General features: G+C 40.2%; 1 long non-coding RNA gene across 3 annotated transcripts in view; it reads left to right on the plus strand.

The window, feature by feature from the left end:
- Positions 1–17,575, plus strand: part of LOC112952314 — a 43,651-nt gene extending 26,076 nt beyond the window's left edge. The window contains exons 2-7 of one of the 3 annotated variants that reach the window (XR_003250365.1): positions 6,773–6,909; positions 12,509–12,633; positions 14,207–14,384; positions 15,268–16,073; positions 17,162–17,320; positions 17,399–17,575. This is a non-coding gene — a long non-coding RNA (uncharacterized LOC112952314). Of the gene's footprint in view, positions 1–6,772; positions 6,910–12,508; positions 12,634–14,206; positions 14,385–15,267; positions 17,321–17,398 lie in introns of all 3 variants that reach the window. The other 2 variants (XR_003250366.1, XR_003250364.1) reach the window with 2 other exon arrangements.
- The last annotated feature ends 1,984 nt before the right edge of the window (positions 17,576–19,559 follow it).

Consider the following 19,559-nt stretch of genomic DNA (forward strand, 5'->3'; position numbering starts at 1 on the left):
AACACTGAAGCCAGTTTAGAAAATGAGGTCACAGAGCCTTGGCCATGTGTTGCACAGCGGCAAAGAGAAATAAGAAACTCTAACCTGCTAAACCAAGTGGGTTAGGTAATACCTGTCCATAAACCAATGGCTTGGAAATGAGAGGTGGCATTTAAAAAGTTCACTTTAAAGTGCACCCACAATGGAAACTAAACAGCAAAGTACAGCAGAGGGGATAATATTATGAGCTGTGCTACCAAAAGTTTGATATCTCTGTTGGCAAATGGACCATAAAAAGACTGCAAACAGGCACCACATTCTCACAGCTACTGAACCCTTCCTGGGCAGAGAATGTGAATAGGAATCTGTGATTAAAATGGGCACTCGCCTGGTGGCTTCCAGCTGGAGGGGTGGGGACTGTCCTGCCCTCCCTCTGAGCTGGGGAGCTAGTCACTGGGTAAATGCAAGGTGTGTGAAAAGCCTCAGCCTGTCTGCTGTGTTCAGCACCTCAACAGCTCCAAAGGTTGCTTTTTTTCAAAGTTGAAGCTCGAGGTAATTTTCRTGCTTGCTATTAATATATTTAAATTTTAAGCCCTTTGATTTTAGGAGCTATAGAGAGACTTAAGGCACAAGTTAAGGCAGAATGTCCAGAGCCAAGTCCAGCTCTGATGCCTCTGCACTTGTGTCAGTGCAGGGACTCTTATTGTTGGTGTGGAGAAACCAATGACCCCTTTTAAGTGGAAATTTGAAATCCACCTTTTGGGATAAAGACTTTGAGTTAAGAATGCCCTTCTCTGCAATTTCACAGAAGGCAAAACTGAAACAGCCCGAGCAGTTTGACTGATGACCCCCCGCCCCAACTTTGGTTTCTGGTTGTGTGACAAGGGAGCAGAGCACCCCAACAGAGATTGATACCTGTTCATAAACAGAAGAAAAAGTGCTGGGAGGGGGCTTTGAGGTAGATGGATCCAGTAGGAAGGAAGAATTTGAGTGGGATTTATATGTAATATTTTATAAGTTGCCACAAAACCTTGTTTTTATTTCAAAACACAGCATATTATCCTGATCCGTTATGTCCATTGCATGTTTACATGGGTTATGAATCCTTTTTCTAATAACTTTATGTATGTCATTGGCCACATTGGATTTTGTCACTTTATTCGTATACATATTTAGATCTAATAGATTTAAAAGCCACAACTGAGATTGTAGCCTCAATATGCACAGTATGGAAGAAAGTGTATGAGGAAAAAGTAAAGGTGAGAGTAGACAAATAAGTGCTTGCATATATAATTATATAAATAGTTAGGATGTTATGTATGTGTCTGTATATCAAAAGGTTGTGTTGAAGTTACCATCTTTAGCTGGCTTATCACATTTGAATTTCTCGCGAGTGATTTGAAGCTGATAGTTGGCCTTCCCAAGTGCTCTGTTYGCTGGCAGCGTTGCTTAGATCATCCTACACTAGGATCGTGGCATAGACKGATTGCAATTACTTAGGGTGCAACCATGGGACTCCTGCTGAATYTTTCTTCTAAATGCTGAAGTCCATGTACAGGGATGGCAGTGATAGCCTCCTGCTATCTCCAGTTCTGCCGGGTCTTGAGGCTTGACTGCAGTGGTGGTGAGCCTTGTTTCCCTTTCCCTGTGGGGTAAAATCCGTGGCTTTTCTTCTTAACCTAGGGACTTGGGACCGCTTTCCCAAATCAATCGCCATGAGACTTCTGTCTAAATGCTGAATCGGCTGCTGCCCTAAGTCCTGTGCTAGTGATGAGGATGACAGATCCCTGGGTTATATTTTGGGCCTTGGTCCTCACTGACATRGATTTTATTCAGCAGGCAGCTGAGAAGCAAGTGAGGCTGTGKCCAGGAGACAAAGGAATGGCTCAAAAGAGCAGCAAAAGTGCTTTGTCACGAAGAGCCGCACTCAGCCATGAGCCTTTACATTTTTTCTCCAGTGTAAGTGCCAAAGAAACAGCAGGGATCCCCATTAGTTCCCTATGTGAGGTCTACTTTACCTTCATAAACAGAAAGGGCCAATACCAGATTGCCCTTCCCCTGCTATGCAGGCAAGCAAGAAGTAGGCAAGCAGGCATGTGAAAAATCCCGAGTCTCGACAGTGCTTTTCCTCCTTCTGGATAGATTTATTTGTCACTGTTAGTTCAACTGAGCCACAGCAAAATAAAAGGGAAGCTGCTAAGGAAAGAGCCAGAACTCTCTTCCACTAAAATAAAGGAATAGCTGAGATTAAATGAGATTTTTCTTTGATTCTTTCTTTGCTCATGCTCTAATGTACCAACCTGTTAATATTTATTGTACTAAACCATTAGTAAAAGAGCCTGATGTGTTAATCAGAGTAACTTTATGGAGATTAGTTTCAGTTTAGAGTCTGCACAGGCAGCTGTGATCTGAGAACAGAGTTTGTCTTGCAGTATTACATCCTGAAAAATATTTCCAGCCTGTCTTAGCAGGAGCAAGCAAGTGTTTATACATTGATGCTGTAATAAGAACTAGCCTGAGTTATGAGATCCTCTTGGGAGGAGAGCAGATCCTTAGAGCACTGTATTTTAATATAGACACTTTCCTTCCACAGTCAAAATGAATTCCACCTGGTTTTGTATTTTTATTGCATGTTGTCTACCAGATGAGAGAATATCAGTYTTCTGTCAAATTTAGCTTTATAAAGGTCATTACTCCCAAACTTGTTATTTCTGTTSTGTTCAGTATTAATAATATATTGCTAGTAGAGAAATGTGGATCCTAAGAACAAGCTGCTTATAATCATCAGGAAAATTTCAGTTAAAACATTTAATCTTCAGGCTGCACCACTAGCTAACTTCCAAGAAATATAGATGTGAGATGTATAGGTTGAGTATTTTTAAATGATCATATCTTTTCTGAACTATTACTTGTTCTCTGTAGTTACAAAAAAACTTTCTTTATGAAAAAGATTGGAGCTTTCTTTAAGCAAAAGATATTCCATGAGCAAAAATGATGTAAAGTAGGGTAATGAAATAAAAGGAGGAAAAAAGGCAAGCTGACTATGGTGGTGGTGGGAAAATGGCACAATCATTTGATAGACAGCTATTTGTGGCTGTCTATCAAATAAACTTATTTTAGATTTCTATAATGTTAGTTCCTGGTATGCTGGGAGTGATGGCACAGCTGCAGATGGGTGAAGTGGGTTTTACTCTGTATTCCTAATTTCATGATCTAAATCATGAAATAATCCACCTGAATGGTGTTTGCCGTAGAGAGAGTTTGCCATAAAAACAAATTTTAATTTCCATGTTAATAGAAAATGCATTTGGTCTCTGAGATACCATAAGCATGCAAAACATTTGGGATGGCAATGGTCTACTCTATAACAAAGATCTTCATTTAGTGTGGATTTGAGGTGATAAATCTGAATGCTGTAGTTCAGCAGGGCCCGGTTCAGGCTTGGAGCACAGCCACAAAACTTGGGCCAAGCTGTCGAGACCAAGTTTGTCTCCTCGTGCAGCTGTGGGACTTGCAGATTCTTTACTGGCTTGCACCGGCTTCACATAGAGTTTGTCACAGGGGTCCGGTGTGGAAAYTGGCTCTGTGGAGCTACCTTCAGTGCACATCTATTTCAAATGAGCAATATTCTCATATACTTTAGTTTTGTTGTTTGCATTCATCAGAGTAACTAATAGCTGAAGCCTRTTATATTTGTGAAGCATTAAATCACCCATCACACCTGCAGTGGGAGGATTTGATGCAATGCTCCAAATGTAACTCCAGAGAAACCTCCCTAAAGTTTAGGGAATCCTCTGAGTAGACCAGGAGAGCAGCATTCCTTGCTGATTTTTCTGAAGGTCTATGAAACTTAAGGTTTTTGCATAGTATCACGGTGAGGTGTTGACTCTTTGCAGCTTTGGGGTTTTGGTTTACTCTCTGTAACCTACATGATTTGTAAGAGAAGAAAAAATTTACACGTGTGATCCTCTGAGCTGTAGTTCTAAGCATGTGATACCTGCTGATATCATGAAATTTCAGACTTTAACWGAGGTATTTAAACATATAAATGAACCCTTAGGCAGTCATTTTGCTGTAAATTAGGTCTAATTCTAAAATGCACATTCTCAGGTAACATGTCAAAGATGTTTAATTGGCCCAAGTTAATTGGAACTYTTTCCTCTGCCTTAAAACCTAGCAGAACTGCTGTTTCTATAGGTTCCCAAATGGCAGCTTCTGTAATCGTGTAGCTGCCCCTTCAGCTGCATCAGCTCTTCGGGTAGAGCCGTTCGCGTGGCACCCAAGCAGGCTGATGTGTCAGCTGAGAGATGGCAGGTTGCTTGGTAACTTAATTTTAAAGCACAAGAGGGTTTTTTTAAGCTTTCCTTATAATAGAAAATTGGGGTCTAAGTGAATTTCTCTACTTTACAAGTACTAGCTTGAGGCCAATAGGGGTGTTACTGCTGCTATGTTTAAACCACCCTAGTCAGCACAGTACCAGATCGCTGCTATTGAAAACTGGGCAATTAGCTGTTTCCACGAGCAATAAATGCTGTAAGCCCAGCAAATCCTGTCTAATTTGATTAGGAAAGCCAGCGTGAAGGCCTTTGCCTTTCTCTTCCTGGGGAYTAGGTGCTTCAAAATGACCTTCCTAAATTCTTCTTAAAACTTTCTTTATTCCAACCTTTTTATTGCTCCCTATCCTTACTCCAGCACTGCCTACCCGCTCCCTTTTGCCTCCTCTTATTAAATTTCTCTCACGAAGGCTTTTTTTGCTGATGTGCGTGTCCCTTTATGGGACATAAAGAGTTATTTAATGGGATGTACGGAATTTAAACAAAGGAAAAACCCTGCAGTTGACCAGGTGCAAGGAGTAGACCTGAGCCCACCGGCAGCCCCAGTGGCTCCAGGGGACAGGACACCAAGGACAGATGACAGGGCCTTGTGTTAGTAGTCAGAGCCTTGAGGAAGAAGTGACCCTGTCGAAAGATCATATCAAAAATATAGACTCCCCATTTCTTAAGTATTGTATTTGAAGGTAATAAGGCAGGCCCTAATGCTGTGAGCAGGGAATGAAATATCGTTTGGGTGAGACAGATCTAATATAGAGCTAGAAAATGACTCAGACTTGCTGACCCCTGTCCTTGCAGTCCTCTTTTGAAGTTCAAAACCTGTCTAAAAAATCTAAACTAAAAAATCCTGAGTTGAGCAGCCTTCTCTGGGAGCACATTGTGATTTCCGCTACCGCCTCCAGGGTGCTGGCACCCACCCTGCCCTGGTGCCAGGGGGCTTGGGTCAGCTCTGCTTGTTCAGGGCAGGTCACTGGAGCCCTTCTCCACTGTCAGGAGCCTCCATGTGGCCTCGCCAGGGACAAGGTGCAGGTGACTCTCCTCCCCTCTGCTCAGCTGCCCCTCCTGGGCTGCTGCACGGTACATTTTTGGTGCAATTAGAGCAAGGAGCCCATGCAGTTTTGCTCTTAGTCACAAGGGATCTCTGCTGCCAGGGAGGGGAAATGCTGCTATTCTCAAGTGAGGATCTCGTCACTTGTACCTGGGGAAATAAAAGGAGGGAAGGAGTTGCTCTAAGGTAAAGGTGTGATCTAACTTATTTGCTTGCATTACTGTATTCCTTCTATAAGGAGGAAGTCACCTTGGGAAAGGCTTAGAAAAACATTCCAGCTGTTCAAGGCTGCTTGTTTAGTTATTACTACTATTATATATTGCCTGTTTTGTTTGTTCTTTAGCCTCAACGTAGTTTTAGCTTGTTTCAAGGAAAAGGTCTTTCTCTGAGTGCTGACACTAGGAACTTTCTAAACTAGCAGAAATACAATCTATATATTAACTCCTCTTCTACTCATGGAGGGTGCTGAAGAATATCGATAGTCAGGAAGACACTCTTCCCAGGTATCACTGGTTTTCGGTTAATTTTAATTCTCAAGGATTTATAGGTTTTAGTCCASCTGCTCATTCTCCTGTGTACCCAATGTGTGCCTGGGCAGCTCTGCTTTGAGCTGCTCAGAACCTTCAGTAGTGGCAGGAAGGTATCGCACAATCGTGTTCAACAGATGCCATTTGGATAGGATTTTTTTCAGGTATTTGGCTTAAAGTAATCCAAGAATTTCTGTTCAATTCATCTTAAAAGAAGTGTGCTAAGTAGGCAACCAGAACTGTTGGATGAATGCTCACTATTATGCTATCACCGTCCTCGACTATTTAAAGCACTTTTGCAGTATTTCGGATTGCTCTAATAATTGAGGATCCTTTAGTCAGAGCAGAACTGTAAGAAAAATGATGTGGAGTTTCCACATGGGCAAAGAATGTAAATTGGTTTTTGATTYTGAAGACAAATGAAAAACTAACAATTCAAATAGAAAATGAAATTGTTCTTCTGCCTGCAAGCTCACACTAACTTTTAGTTGTTACAGTTAATGTGAATGTACATTTTTTGGTTCAGTCATTATTTTTAACAGTTGAGTCTATCTAATCATTAGCTGGATCGTGAAGTCAATTCCTTTCATGTATTCAGTAACTCATCTTGTCTAAATTGTTTCAGTTCTTCAGAGATAGCTTTTGAATATGCATAACATATTTCAGCATAATAACTAGGAAGTCATTTTATCCTGCATCTTGTTAGCAAAATAAAGTATCAAAACAGGTTTTCTTTCCTTTAGAGGAAGCTCTTCAATTAAATGCTGAGGATAATTCACCCTCAGTTCCCTCACATGTGTAAATACCTATTCCTGAATATTTCATCTTAGATGCTAGGCTATGTTCGCTTTAATTGCATTACATTTAATTTATTTTCTTTCTTGAAGGATCCTAAAAGGCAGGCCCAATTTTGGGCTAAGCTCTAAGCAAGATATGAACTGAAGCTTAAAACAGAGCTCACTGTGTGCTTTGGTACAGCTCCGCCCTCCTCAGCTTCTTGTGGACCTCTCAGCTCTGGCTTTGGGTAAGTAGCATGGAACAAGACTACCAGCAACCGACTGCTCAGGCTGCTCCTGCCCATGGAGCTGCCTCTGGAGATGCAACATGGATCAGTGGTCGCTTCCTCAGTCTGCTGTAACTTCTGCAGCCCACAGGAGACAGAACACAGAATTTATTCTATAGTTGTTCCATATTCCATTCCAACATATAGCCTCCTTAAAGATTGTATTTATCTGGTTCCAAAATATGAGTCACGTTGTAAACAAGTCTATGTTTGCACAGCATCTGGTGTGACTTCCCCTTCTACCACAGCAGAATGCAGGAACTGCAATGAGTGCAGCGTGGTACCACACAAGATCTTAGGACTGGAAGAGGCTAGATCACAACTGTGCAGTTGAAAGTACAGGGAAAATACAGGGGTGGAATATGATGTTTAGGGCAGGATGTAAATTACTTTGCTTTGTGAGATTGTGTGGTCCTGTTTGTCCACTGTCCATTGTCATTCGTGGATGCTGTTGGTAATATTTTCTTAAGCCTCGAGATCTGTGGAGTTGAGGGTTGTGTGCTGGGAGGAACTGAGAGAAGTGTGCGTGGCTACCTGCTAGTTCTCAGAACTTGTGCTTATGATACCTGGTCTGTGTTTGCAATGGCCAGAGGAAGTATTGGTGCAGTGTCAGGTTTACACTGAAGGTTTGTCATGGAGGTCATGACAACCAAAACTTTGAAGAAACCTCACGGTTTTCATAATATCCCCCTAGCTCACCTGGAGGCAGCTGCTTTGGATCACAGAGATATGGCGCGGGTAGGATTGCTGGCTTGGACAATGGATGGTTGTCCTATCACACCAGATGAGAACAGTCATGAGGAAATCTTGTAGATAGGGGAATCCGCCCAGGAAAGCTGCTGTTTGGTAGCTGTATGTGCATGTTTGATAATGTTTCCCTTTATTTACTCCTTGTGAAATTTATTTAAAATGTTCATACTGAAATTAAAGCCTTTCTGCAAAAAGCCTCTGATGGAAATGCAAGAGGTGCCACTGTGTCTACAGAGTGTCTGATTGATTATGTCTAACTTAAAGTTCAGACTGAACTTTTACTGTAAAATATGTATGTTTATAACCCTGGGCTGCAATAACATATTTAAGTACATCTTGCTCCATTTTATGTAGGTACTAGGAAGAACATATAAAGAGCTCATGGAGCTTTCTGTGTTGAGGTTTGTTAGGAAAATCAATAAATTAGAGAAGAGGTAATTTGGGAAAAATATGCGACTCATAAAAGGAAATAAATTGGGTCTCAGTGGGACATGGCCTGGACGGAGCATTTGTTCTGACTCTTCAAGAAATTTCCATTTCTCCAGAGAGCTACTTTATAATTAACATTGTTTATGGTATATTTATGCCTGCAGAAAGAAAAATGAGGTAGACATGTCCTTCATCAAGTATCTCAGCATGCAGGCCAGTAATTTTTCTTATGCAACTCATATTGTATGTGGCATAAAGCTCCCATGCAGTGCCGAGCACTAAAGAGCTGCTAATACATTCAGCCAGCACAAGTTAGGACAAAATAATACTTTTGAGTGGGGTGATGGAAAACATACTCTTTGCCTTTCAAACTTCTGTATTGACAAGCGGGCTTGAGGCTTGATACTGTGACAGGCCTCAGGCTTGCAGGAAGTGTGGACTTAGGAGAAAGGTGCTCTTCTCTCCATGCTTCTGCCCTTGGTTGCCTGAGGAGCAGCACAGGGACTTGCCTGGACAGGGAGAGGTTGGCTGTGGGGAGCTTCCCATGGAGATTCCTCTGGAAATCCCAATGAGTGGCCTGAGTGAGGCTCTAGAACCTGCTTTACTTCCAGGTACTTTGGACTAAATGTCCTAGTTGGATTTGCAATCCCAAGAATCCCTTCTCTATCCCAACCTTATTGGTGTTGTGTTGTTCAACTCCGAGCTTAGTTCCTGGCAATAAGCATTTCTGCCATGTTGTTCTTAGCTGATTTTAATGCACAGAGGGACCTATTGAGGGAAGCAGATTATAGGTGAGAATTATTTCTTCTTTGCATTAACTCATTTTAAATTTTTTGATCTTGAGATACTTGTACTTTTCTCATAAAGCACTTTAGGGAATCTGTGGCCTGACAGACTTGGCTGCAGAACACTAGATTGTGTGAAATTTCTGTTACTAAAGGAAGTGCTCTGCAGCACTTGTATTATCTGTATCTTAAAACAGGGACATTTATTTCCGAATTTAGTTTAAGAAATAAAAGCTTCTTAAACTATTGTAGTTATTGTGGACAACATCTAGATACCAGATGGACAAACAGATAAGTCAGACACATCTGGGGTAGGTCAAGATTACTTGATCAGAAGAAGAAGAAGGAGAGAGAAAAAAAAGAAAAAAAAAAAAAGGATTTCAATTACATTCTCTTTAGCAAGCAGAATTTCTGCTTCATGCAAGCTATAAGGAAAAAAATAAAGAGAAACAGGTCATTTCCATGTTGCCTCTAACCAGTGCAGTATTCAAACTCAGCTGTCCATATGAGCTCCTGCTGAGCAAGTTCTGTTTTAACTGATCCATAGTATAAACAGATATAGTATTGACATTGCTCCTGACTTTTACAATTTAAATTCTTAGGACTGGATTATGGAATTCCTGATATCTGGTCATTTCATTAAAGCAGTGGCTCTTGCGGTCCAGTGGTTATGTAGGAATATCTGCTTCTCCTTTATTACCATTTGAAAAAATGCCTGGAGTTCATTTAAAATATCAGGTGCACATTAAAATATAAATACGTTGTTTGTGGGGGGAAAATGCTCTTTTAAATAAATCTCTTCTTTTTTTTTTTTTTTTTTTTAATGGTCTGACTCACTATTTTAATACTAGGCATTGGCAATATTGCTGTTTTCTCCAGATGGTTCTTTCTGAAAGAAAAAAATCACAGCCTCCTATGGAACACTTATCTTGAAATTCAGATAGCAACAGCAGATATGTGAAAGAAAAAAAAAAAATGAAAAAGAATAGAGTAGGCAAATAAGAAAATACAGTCAGATATTTCAAGCTGGATTATGTTATGTGTAGTCTACTCAAGGGCATGCAATAAAACTAAGTCAAAAGAATTTGGATTTCATGTGGATTAGTGAAAATATATAATATCCTGTTATGTATATCCAGGCAGAATTAAAATGGTCTTGATATTTTTTTTAGTTTATCTCGCTTCAAAAGAATTAACTATAAGTAAGTCCACCTTTGTTTCTGAACCACAAACCTTCCAGTGATTTACTGCCCTGAATTGACACCTTTTGGTTCCTTCATCCTCCTTGTCCTGCGTGGCAGTACTCACTCATCCCTCTGCTGACCTTTTGCTATCTGAGTGCGATTCTTCATTCTTTATGGCTTATCTTTAGATTGCTCTGAGTTTTAATTTATTCTATGGAACACGTTGTCCTCCTCCCCTGATGAAGGCAACGAAGGCTCAGCTGCAAGCGCTCTGAATTATGCATGCTGCTAATCATGTAGTTGTGCTTCTACAGGCACATGTGCCTAACAGCCCGGCTGGGGTTGTTGTGCTCTACCTTGCACACGTGGACCAGCTGGCAAAGGCACCTTCCGCCCGGAGAGTTTGCCTCTAATTGCAGAAACGTGGGAAGAGAAGAGGGATGGAAACTGCATCTGCCTGTTTCTATCCCATTTTCTGCATATGAAGTAGGATGACATGAAAAATGAAAAGCCTGGGAAATTGATGTCCATCTTTAAAGAAGTGTGTGTATCTGAGATTTGGATTTGACTAACTACAATCAATTGAAGACTTGTTAAGTTGTGGATGCTGCCCATTACTTTTAATATTTGCACTAGCTACTGACTTCTCCTCCACTCCTAAGAACAAAGCTTTCCTACCACAGGTATCTTTTTGAATCAGAACCTAAAGTTTCAGTGATACAGATCTTCAAAGCAGAACTTTATGGACTAAGGAACATACTGAAGTTAAAGATCAGCAGATTTGAAAAGTTGGGGAGGCTTTATACTGAAAATTACTGCTGAAAACCCAGGGAATCATGCAGATCTCACTAGCATCTACCTTTTAATTGCAGTGTAATGAGACCGTAGACTGTTGGATAGAAGTATTTTTAGAAATCTTATCTCATATAACAGAAGCAGATCTTTGTAAGTAACCAGCCAAAAAGGCCGTTTAATTTAATTATGCTCCCTCTGGTAGCATAAGGAACTTTTCAAAACAGCCTTTTTTTCACAGCAAAATCTCTTTCTTTCTCAGCATGCAACTGGAAAACAAAAGACCACATAGTTTCCTGTACAGAAACTTCAAGTCTTGTCATGGAAGGATCTGAACTTTAATATAGATTAGTCCTTCCTGTGCTTAATAGCAAGATTTTATTACAGCTGCTTTACCATTTGCTGTATATCACGCCAGGAAGCATAGCAGAGATCGAAAGTGTAACTTGATCCTCGTTGGAAAGTTCTCAGGCAAAAGATATTGCATTTAGCAAGTTAGTAACCCACATCATTTATCTACTCTTCCAAATGGTTCAATTTGTTTTCAGTGTAAGTTGTGTTTTGGACCAGAAGTTCTCACTACATGCTCCTTAGTTCTCATTCACTGTCGGGAGCRTATGAGACACTCCAGCGCTTCCAGACAACCCCAAATGAATAGCCCTGAGCTATATATACTTCTGCAGGAGTGGGGTTGGGGTTACGGCATTTTTACTAGTGATTAAATGTCTTCCAAGCCTATTCATGCTGCAGAGCTATAAATGATGGATTTTTCACATTAATGAAAGGAGCCCTTGGAGCCCTCTGGAGTGCATCGTTCTATTTTTACATTCACTATTGGAGAATAAGGAAAGATAGGCCAATGTGTTTCTTTTTTTAAAACAGCCGGAACAGAAATTTGGCCTTTTCTGGCTGTCATTCAAGTGCCAAGGCTGTTAACCTCTTGTTGGGCACAAATTACATCATTTTACCAGGAGATCCTTTTCTCCCTGCCTGCTTTGGGCTCATTAACAGACTGGGCCTAAGGATAAGCACTGACTTCACTGCACAAGTGATGTGGTATATGATCTTTGAATAAGGTTGTAATTTACAACATAAACCCCAAAATCCTCAACAAATGGTGTCTTGGCTTGTTCTGCAGTTGCAGTTCTGCTATCTGGTGTAGCGTATCCTGGTGTCTGTGAATACAGAAAGGACAGGAGAGCTCCAGTGGGAAGGTGTGGTCCCTGTGATTGCTTGAGAAGCCTGATAAAAGCTGTTTGACCAAAGTAGAATGAGAAAAAAACTAATATCTTTAATATGACCATGGTGAAGGAAAAAAAAAATAAGAGTAAAAGCCTCAATTCCTAGATCTTCTTTAATAATCACTGTGAAATAGAAAGAGATATTAAAAATCAATACATAAATTTCCTCTTCCCCCCCTTTTTTTAATCTATAAATGTGTGTGCAGTCGCATGTGCCTAAATAGTTCTCTCTCACCCAGAACTGATGAGGCAGAGGAAATAAGGGATCCCGGAAAACAAATTGAAATTGCTGATTCTTTAAGTCTAGTATCATACCAAGTTTATTCATGTTTGGAGCCTATTAAGGTTATAATATATTAACTATAGTACCTTAAAGCAGCAACAGGAAAGAAGAGCAAGAATGGAGAGTCATCGCAATTCCAAAGCGGTCCCTGTCGTGCTGGAGCTCATTGCCCTTGCCTAGGAAGCTGCTCATCTTTGCTGTTCTGCAATGCCACAACTTGGGTAGGTGATAGACTGAACTGCAAATGCTGTTTTTGATAACTGTGCTAAATCTAAAATGCTATTTTAAACAACTCTATCACTTAGATTTTCAGCTGATAAAAAAAAAAAAAAAAAAGTGCACAGAAGCCACATTGTTGGTATAAGCACAGTGGTATTTGAAATCAATATAAACTGAGCACAAATTATGTTCCTCTTTCTTGCCTTCTTAGGTTTCTATGGAAACCTTCTTGGAGGTGGTCGGAGGGAAAGAGATGTTAAAATAGAGCAATAAAACATGTTATTTATACATGCAAAGTAAATATGCTTCCTGCATTTTTCTATGAAGGAGAAAATGTGATTTTTCTCATTTAATATTCTTCCTTGACAACCAAATTAACTGTGACCCAGTCTCCCCGGGGCTTGGCTTTCCCCACTTGGCCAGAATGTTGGAAATAGGAAGAGCAGTCATATGCAGAGCATCTATAATTTATTTACTATATCTTTTTTATTTTTTTTTCTTTTTGGCAGGCCTTAACTTCCAAGGAATATCCAAGAAGTTATTTAGAAATTATAACTCAGTTAAGCTCTTCTTGAACATAACTGTTCTACCACAGCTTTAAGCAGAAGATAAACACAAACTGATAGGAATAACATCACTAGAGATATTAATAACAAGTGATTAGGAAGTGTTTTACCTGCATATTATTTTAATGAGCCATTGGTGCATAGAATGAAATATAAGTGACCCTAAAAAAGCGTGTATACGTGCACCAGACCAGCCTGAAATGTGTGTGTGTGTGTGTGCRTTTGTCCTGCCAAGGGGCAAGAAAAATGTGAATTTCATTTTGGAGAAAAATGAAGGTCTTAAAGGATTGTAGGGAAAAAAATGAACCTGCTGTTATTAAAATCTTTTGCCTGTTATTATATAGGAGTCACACAACATAATTCTGTAGAGAGCTGAAAATTGCCCATGATGGACAGCACAGGTGGAGAATTAGTAAGCTACAGGAAACAAGGGCAGTTTTAACCCTCACTTGAGTGGATGTGTGTGTTCTCTCAGGCTCTTCTGCAAAATCTAATGCAAAAAAAATAATGGGGAATTTCCCCCAGTTTTCTCTTCTGGATCCTCTCCTGCAGGCACAGCAATTTGAGGTGAATAGCAGGTGTGATTATTCCTACTAAATGGAGGAACTATGTTATGTATTTTGTGTTCCATCTAGTGCACCTTCTCTYGTCAGGATCTGCAGTATTGACTGACACCTCATTTCTTGAGCACTGCAGTAACAGGTACCAGATAAAACTAGATATCAAGCAAATAGTTTGCTCACCAAAAAATGCACTTTAATGTAATTAAAACTAGGAATGAATATAATTGCTGATAACAGAAAAGGGAGGTTTATCTTCTGGAAAAGAATTAAAATCTCTTGTTCTGATATTTTCAAATGTTAAACTTTCAGCTTCTTTCAACTCTTTTGTGTTGAAGTTTAGCTTCCTTTTCTATTTAAAAAAAAAAAAAAAAAAGCTTTTGGGGAGGTAAGAAACCCTGAATGTGCAGGGACTCTAAAATTGTACATCTCCTCGCTTAACCCTTTAGGCACCTGCTAACATGCRCAAAGGAGAGCACAAATCTGCAGCAGTCCCAGCCTGGAGGAGCTCAGTCTTGGCTCTCCTCAGCCACTTCTGTCCCTCTGAGCACAGACATCTCCCTGCTGAGCCGGCCTCTCTGATCTCCCCGCTCCGCACTGCCGCGGTGCCTTCATCTGCTCCGCCAGGTAGATAAAACACCTATTCGGTGCTGCCTGGCATAGCGGTAGCTGCGTTCACCCAACTCTTCTGTCCTCTTTTCTTTCCGTCTCCCTTCCATATCTTACTATTTTGTTGGCTTGCCTCCCCTTCCCTAGCTGAAGCTGGAAGTCTTCTGGCTTGGTTCCTGTTTGTAGTCCCTGCATCTTGTAAAAGAAAAGCCTGTCACTGCTCTGTTCTTTACCTGATATTCTTCAAAAAAGAAAGGGTTATTTTTTTTCCTTGAAAAAATAAAGCTGTAAAAATGAGGTCTCCAATACACACAGTCCTTCCTCTTCACTGCTTCCTAAATTAAAATGATTTATCCCACCCCCCAGTCATTGATGTTCTCTTTGTCAAGTATCTCTGCTGTGATGCTTAGACTGATGGTCAGAAATATGGTCTCGAACTTGACTCTGCCGCTATCACTATAGTTTCATTTAGGTACTGGTAGCTTGTATTCTTTTTCTTGAAGATTGTAAATAACTTTCAGTCATTCTGTATGCCTTTTTATTATTATTAAATACCCTGGTTCTAAGACTGCCTAAGGAGTTTGTTCAGATACTAGCTAATCATGTTGAAACTCAGTTGAATAAATAATTGAAGAAGCACTAAATTTAAAAACCCAACCAAATATACAAAGCTTTGCCAACTTAGGATGTGTTGACAGTGAAAAAAGGAAGCTGAATGGAAACTTGCCAAGCGCCTTTATTGGTTTCGGGATGCTTAGAAACATTCTCACATAGATTAAAAAACTCCAGCATATCACTTACCCAGTTGCTGCTTGAAAGCTTATGGCCAAAATTCTTAGCCAAGTTTTTTTTTTTTTTTTCATTTTTTCCTACTACTTGGATGCCTTTCTGTGCTACCCAGGTGCGGAGAGCACTTGCCACATTTGCTCTCACCAGTTCTGCACAGAATCTGGAAGCATTTCCTCTGTTTGGAAGTTAAACCTGAGGAAGCCTTTCCTGGGATGCACGTTCAGAGCCTCCTTGCTCTGAGGAGCAGAACATCCAGTTCACATAGGACAGGATCTTAGTAGAGGAGTGGCAGGTGGTAACCTCTGTTTGGAAGATGAATCCATGGAATTTTTCCTTGGAATATGTCTCTTCTACATCCTCCTCCTTGGATTGTCATAGGAGATGAGTCAAGCCCCSCTACTGAGCCTGTCTTGTTCTTCACCAGGCACCCACCAGGGGCACGTCAGGACGTTTCTGAAAATTAACTTAAGGAGCTCAGACTTCAAGCTCTGGATCCCTGGTTTCAGAAGGGGGATTGCTGCAAAAGGACTTCAAAGCCATCTTTATCTTCTCTCTGCACCTATTGCATTTATTTTAAATGAGCACAAATATATATTTTTTTATTCGAGGGGCCTACGCCTTGAGAGAATTAAAATGCAGCAGGAATAAATAGGTAATGAGAGACAAATTGTTGAACTGCAGCCACTGACAGCAGTCGCAGAAACCAGGAATGTGTCTCCCTCGTATGAAGTGCAGGGCCCTGGAGTGTCTCTTAAAGGTGAGACTCCTCTGCTAGACCTGAGGYGCTGCAGAGAGGAAGGTGGCACAAATAACAAGAGAATAAAAGATAGTGAGAAAAATTAAGCACTAATATAACACTTCCGTCTTTGCAGCGCTGAACCATCAATGGGTTGTTAGCTCTCCAGGCAGTCCCAGCAGGTGAGCCCGTACTGTGCGCTGCCCTAGGGAGATGCTGCAAATGCCACGTGATGCCCTTTTGGGCTAAACACTTTTTGTGTGTGTTTTGGAATGATTTCTGAAACAAGATAAAAGTCAAGTCTGGCAGTATTTATACAAAAAGATGACTTCCACCAAGGGCAGGGCAATCYGTCTATGCCTTCCAGCACTGCAAACACTGATTTTTATCTGTTTGATACTGCTCGCATGTCTTCTTGTATCTTCTCTTTTTAAAGCCCGGGCTTTCTGAGAACCTTTGGATGTTGTTGTACAATCTATATATACACTGGTAATATTTTAGGTTTTGCATAAAGAAATAATTTACATGAACTGTCATTTCTGTGCCATGTCGGTAAAAATAACCATAAGTGAACATGGAAAAATGCAGCCATAAATATAAAGTTGAATAGTTAAATCCACTTATTTCAACACTGCTTATATCTCATATACCACTTTTTCAAATATTCTAAGTAACTGTTTCTCTGACAGAAATGTTCTTTGAAGCAGCAAATACAAAACAAATATTGAAAGGAAGCCTGCAGAACATAAGTTTTAAAATGATAAAATATGGCACTAGAAACCTAGTTTAGAAGTATTAGTATGTGAGAATCCATTTCCTGTGACTGGAATTTCCAATCAATTCACATCAGAATTTGAATATTGAACATCTCCTGTGAGCATGAATGCTGCAAATTAAGGATTATTTGGGAAAACTGTCTGGGGATTATTCAAGAAACCAACAATCCATTCTCAAATGATTTGCAATTATGGGGAAGCATGTTTAAACAACCACAGTAAATTATTTGTACAGTTCTATTTTAGTCATAGACTCTATCTGTGCATCCATTTCTGGAATAGTCATTGCAACTCATGGATGTATATGTGCAAAGCGGGTTGAAATAATCATTTGTATATTTACCCTCAGGTGAGAGCTTGTTCCCTGAGGCAAAGCAGAGTAATCCAAAGGCTGCAGTCACTTTTGGAACTGTAAGGGGCTGGGAGAGCAATGGGATGTTATCTGCCAACATGAAAKTAATGGTAATTTCCCTCTTCTACCTCTTCTTGACTAGGTCCTTTGACCAGCTGTAAAATTTTGCATCAACTATTGAGCTGCTATGGGTTTGACCCACTTCACAAGTATCTCTACTGCTGGTGGCTCAGCCAGCTGCAGGGCAYCTTCTCAAGACTAGGGAGAGACCCGCAGCCTGCATTGCAGGCTTATCTTCCAGGTACGATCCATGTGAAAGGGCTGTTGGGAGAACTTAGAGGGATGCTTGTTTTCATTGTTTTTCTTCTGACTTAAGCAGCTCTCTGACGCTGACTACGCAACATCTGCTTGCAGTGACATTAAACATGACAACATGCCCAAACCCTGCGTTCTGCTCCGTGCACCAAGCAAGCCAGTCTATGGCACAGCCAACAAACTCGTCTTTTGCTGTGAAGTGTCTGTTGTTTCCTTGTAAACTCTTCTGTTCAAAGCTCAAGGACAGACCCCAAATCATTCTAAGTAAAGCAAAGACTGCAGAGAGTCTTTCAGCCTATTATAAACACTCCAGAAATACATTTTTTGCTCATTTCAGAAATGGTGGGAGTATTGGAGCATGGCCCTGAGTCCTCTTTTGGCACTAAGGAGCATTAGGAGAACATTGCAGCATTATTCTAACATGCCAGCTATCTCATTTACAGCACAGTGAAAAGCTGTTTTGGAAAATAATTAGAATTAATATAAGCCAAGATTTTTCAGTGTTGAGTAACATGGTGCTTTAAATTGAACTATCTTGCTATATAAAGGAAGATATCAGCCTCTAAACATCAGATACTTTTATGTTTCAAGTGTTAGGGAGAGTTTTCCTGTTTAGATAGAAAAGTTGAGAATACATGATAGAAGCTATTGAAAAGATTATTAATTTTTAAACCGAATGATTTTTATATCTTGTAATAATATGTTTAATGAGCCTATTATCTTGCTTAATGTTCCTTTGCTATAGGAAGAAATAATAAAACTAAATTAGTCAGTCGCTCATGGTGCCCTTTCCCCCAACTGTTTTCTTCCTGGATTTCCTTTCCTTGGGGTTATTAAGCCCTGCTAAACCTCTCTCGCTTTCAAAACCAATGGAAATAAATAGTATTTCACTGTGAGCGATGCCAGGTTGTATCAAGAAAGTCATGGACGGTTGGTCTCCGACTAAAGGCTCCACTGGGCAAGCTTTGACATCGGCTTCCTTTGAAAGGAGGCAGAAAAGAGAGAAGTGGAGAAGTGCAGAAAGAAGTGGTTTCTGTGCTCAGAGCGGAGCTCAGAAGGGCTCCTCTGCGCCTTGCACTGTTACTGCTGTGTCACACCAGGGTCACTCTGTGAGGGCACCRTGCAGCATTGTCATGCTTTTAGCGTTAGTACCCACGGGGAAAAGGGCTGAAAGCAACGTGCAAAGAAGTGTCCCTAAAATCTCTAAAAAATGTATTTGTTGCTTTCTTTCCACAGATTTTCTTTGTAGCCTTTTTCTGTACTCTGGGGAAAAAAAAAAACCACTAGATCACTGAACAGGGAATAGACTAGGATGGAACTGCATCAGACTTTGGTTCAGTTTAGTCTTGGGTTGCTCTTCAGTGATTTGCYTCCTTTCTGTGCATCTTTACTGTCCTTGAACTCCTCTGTCCTTCCTTCCTTGCCATTCACTCCCTTGAGTTCACAGACGGYGGAGTTTTCCAAATCCAGGGACCATCATTTCAAACTTTCAGATTAAAGCACAAACTTTAATAAAAACCCCGAGATGTTAATAAGCATTAATTCATTAAATGCTGGAAGACAGCAGGAGCAGAAAATGCTYGATTCGAAGATAAATGGACTTAATGCTAATTAGATCTATTGAGCAATCCAAAAACACTTCACTGGTTGGAAAGGACCTTTCCCAATTAGAAAAGAGTTAATTAAGAATAAGAAAAAACAGTAGGAGATAGAAAAGAGCTTGCAGAATACATATATCTATAAACTAAAATTGGGAAAAAAGAAAAAAAAAACTGTCCCTGTATCTCAAGGAGTTTCCTACTTCTAAAATCTTCTATATCTGATTCTGAGCACCTGAGATAGAAGCTAAAATGTTTTAATTGGCGTAAGGCCTCAACTTAGGAAAGCGTTTTGCCACATTCTTAGTTTACCCCCTATCAGTAACATATTGAAAATATGTGCTCAGCTTCCACTCATTTAAATAAGTTTTTATTGCTTGTTCTATTAATACTTGCAAGTATTAATTAATTACGTGTGATCATTTCAGTAGGGATTATGAATCTATTAGTTTTCAGCCAAGTATGTAAGGTCTAACACTTAGGGATACTAGTTAACTACTTAGGGGTAGTTTTCTCTTTGGGGTAAAGGCTTGCGTTCTTTGCATGGTAACAAGCTAAAAAGGTTTAGCTCAAAATTGTAGGCTGCAAGGTATGCAGTGACATAAGAAAAAGTATAAGGGCATAACA

The sequence above is a fragment of the Nothoprocta perdicaria genome, unplaced genomic scaffold (assembly GCF_003342845.1).
Source record: "Nothoprocta perdicaria isolate Ctin4 unplaced genomic scaffold, notPer1 scaffold_4, whole genome shotgun sequence".
NCBI classification, from domain to species: Eukaryota; Metazoa; Chordata; class Aves; order Tinamiformes; family Tinamidae; genus Nothoprocta; species Nothoprocta perdicaria.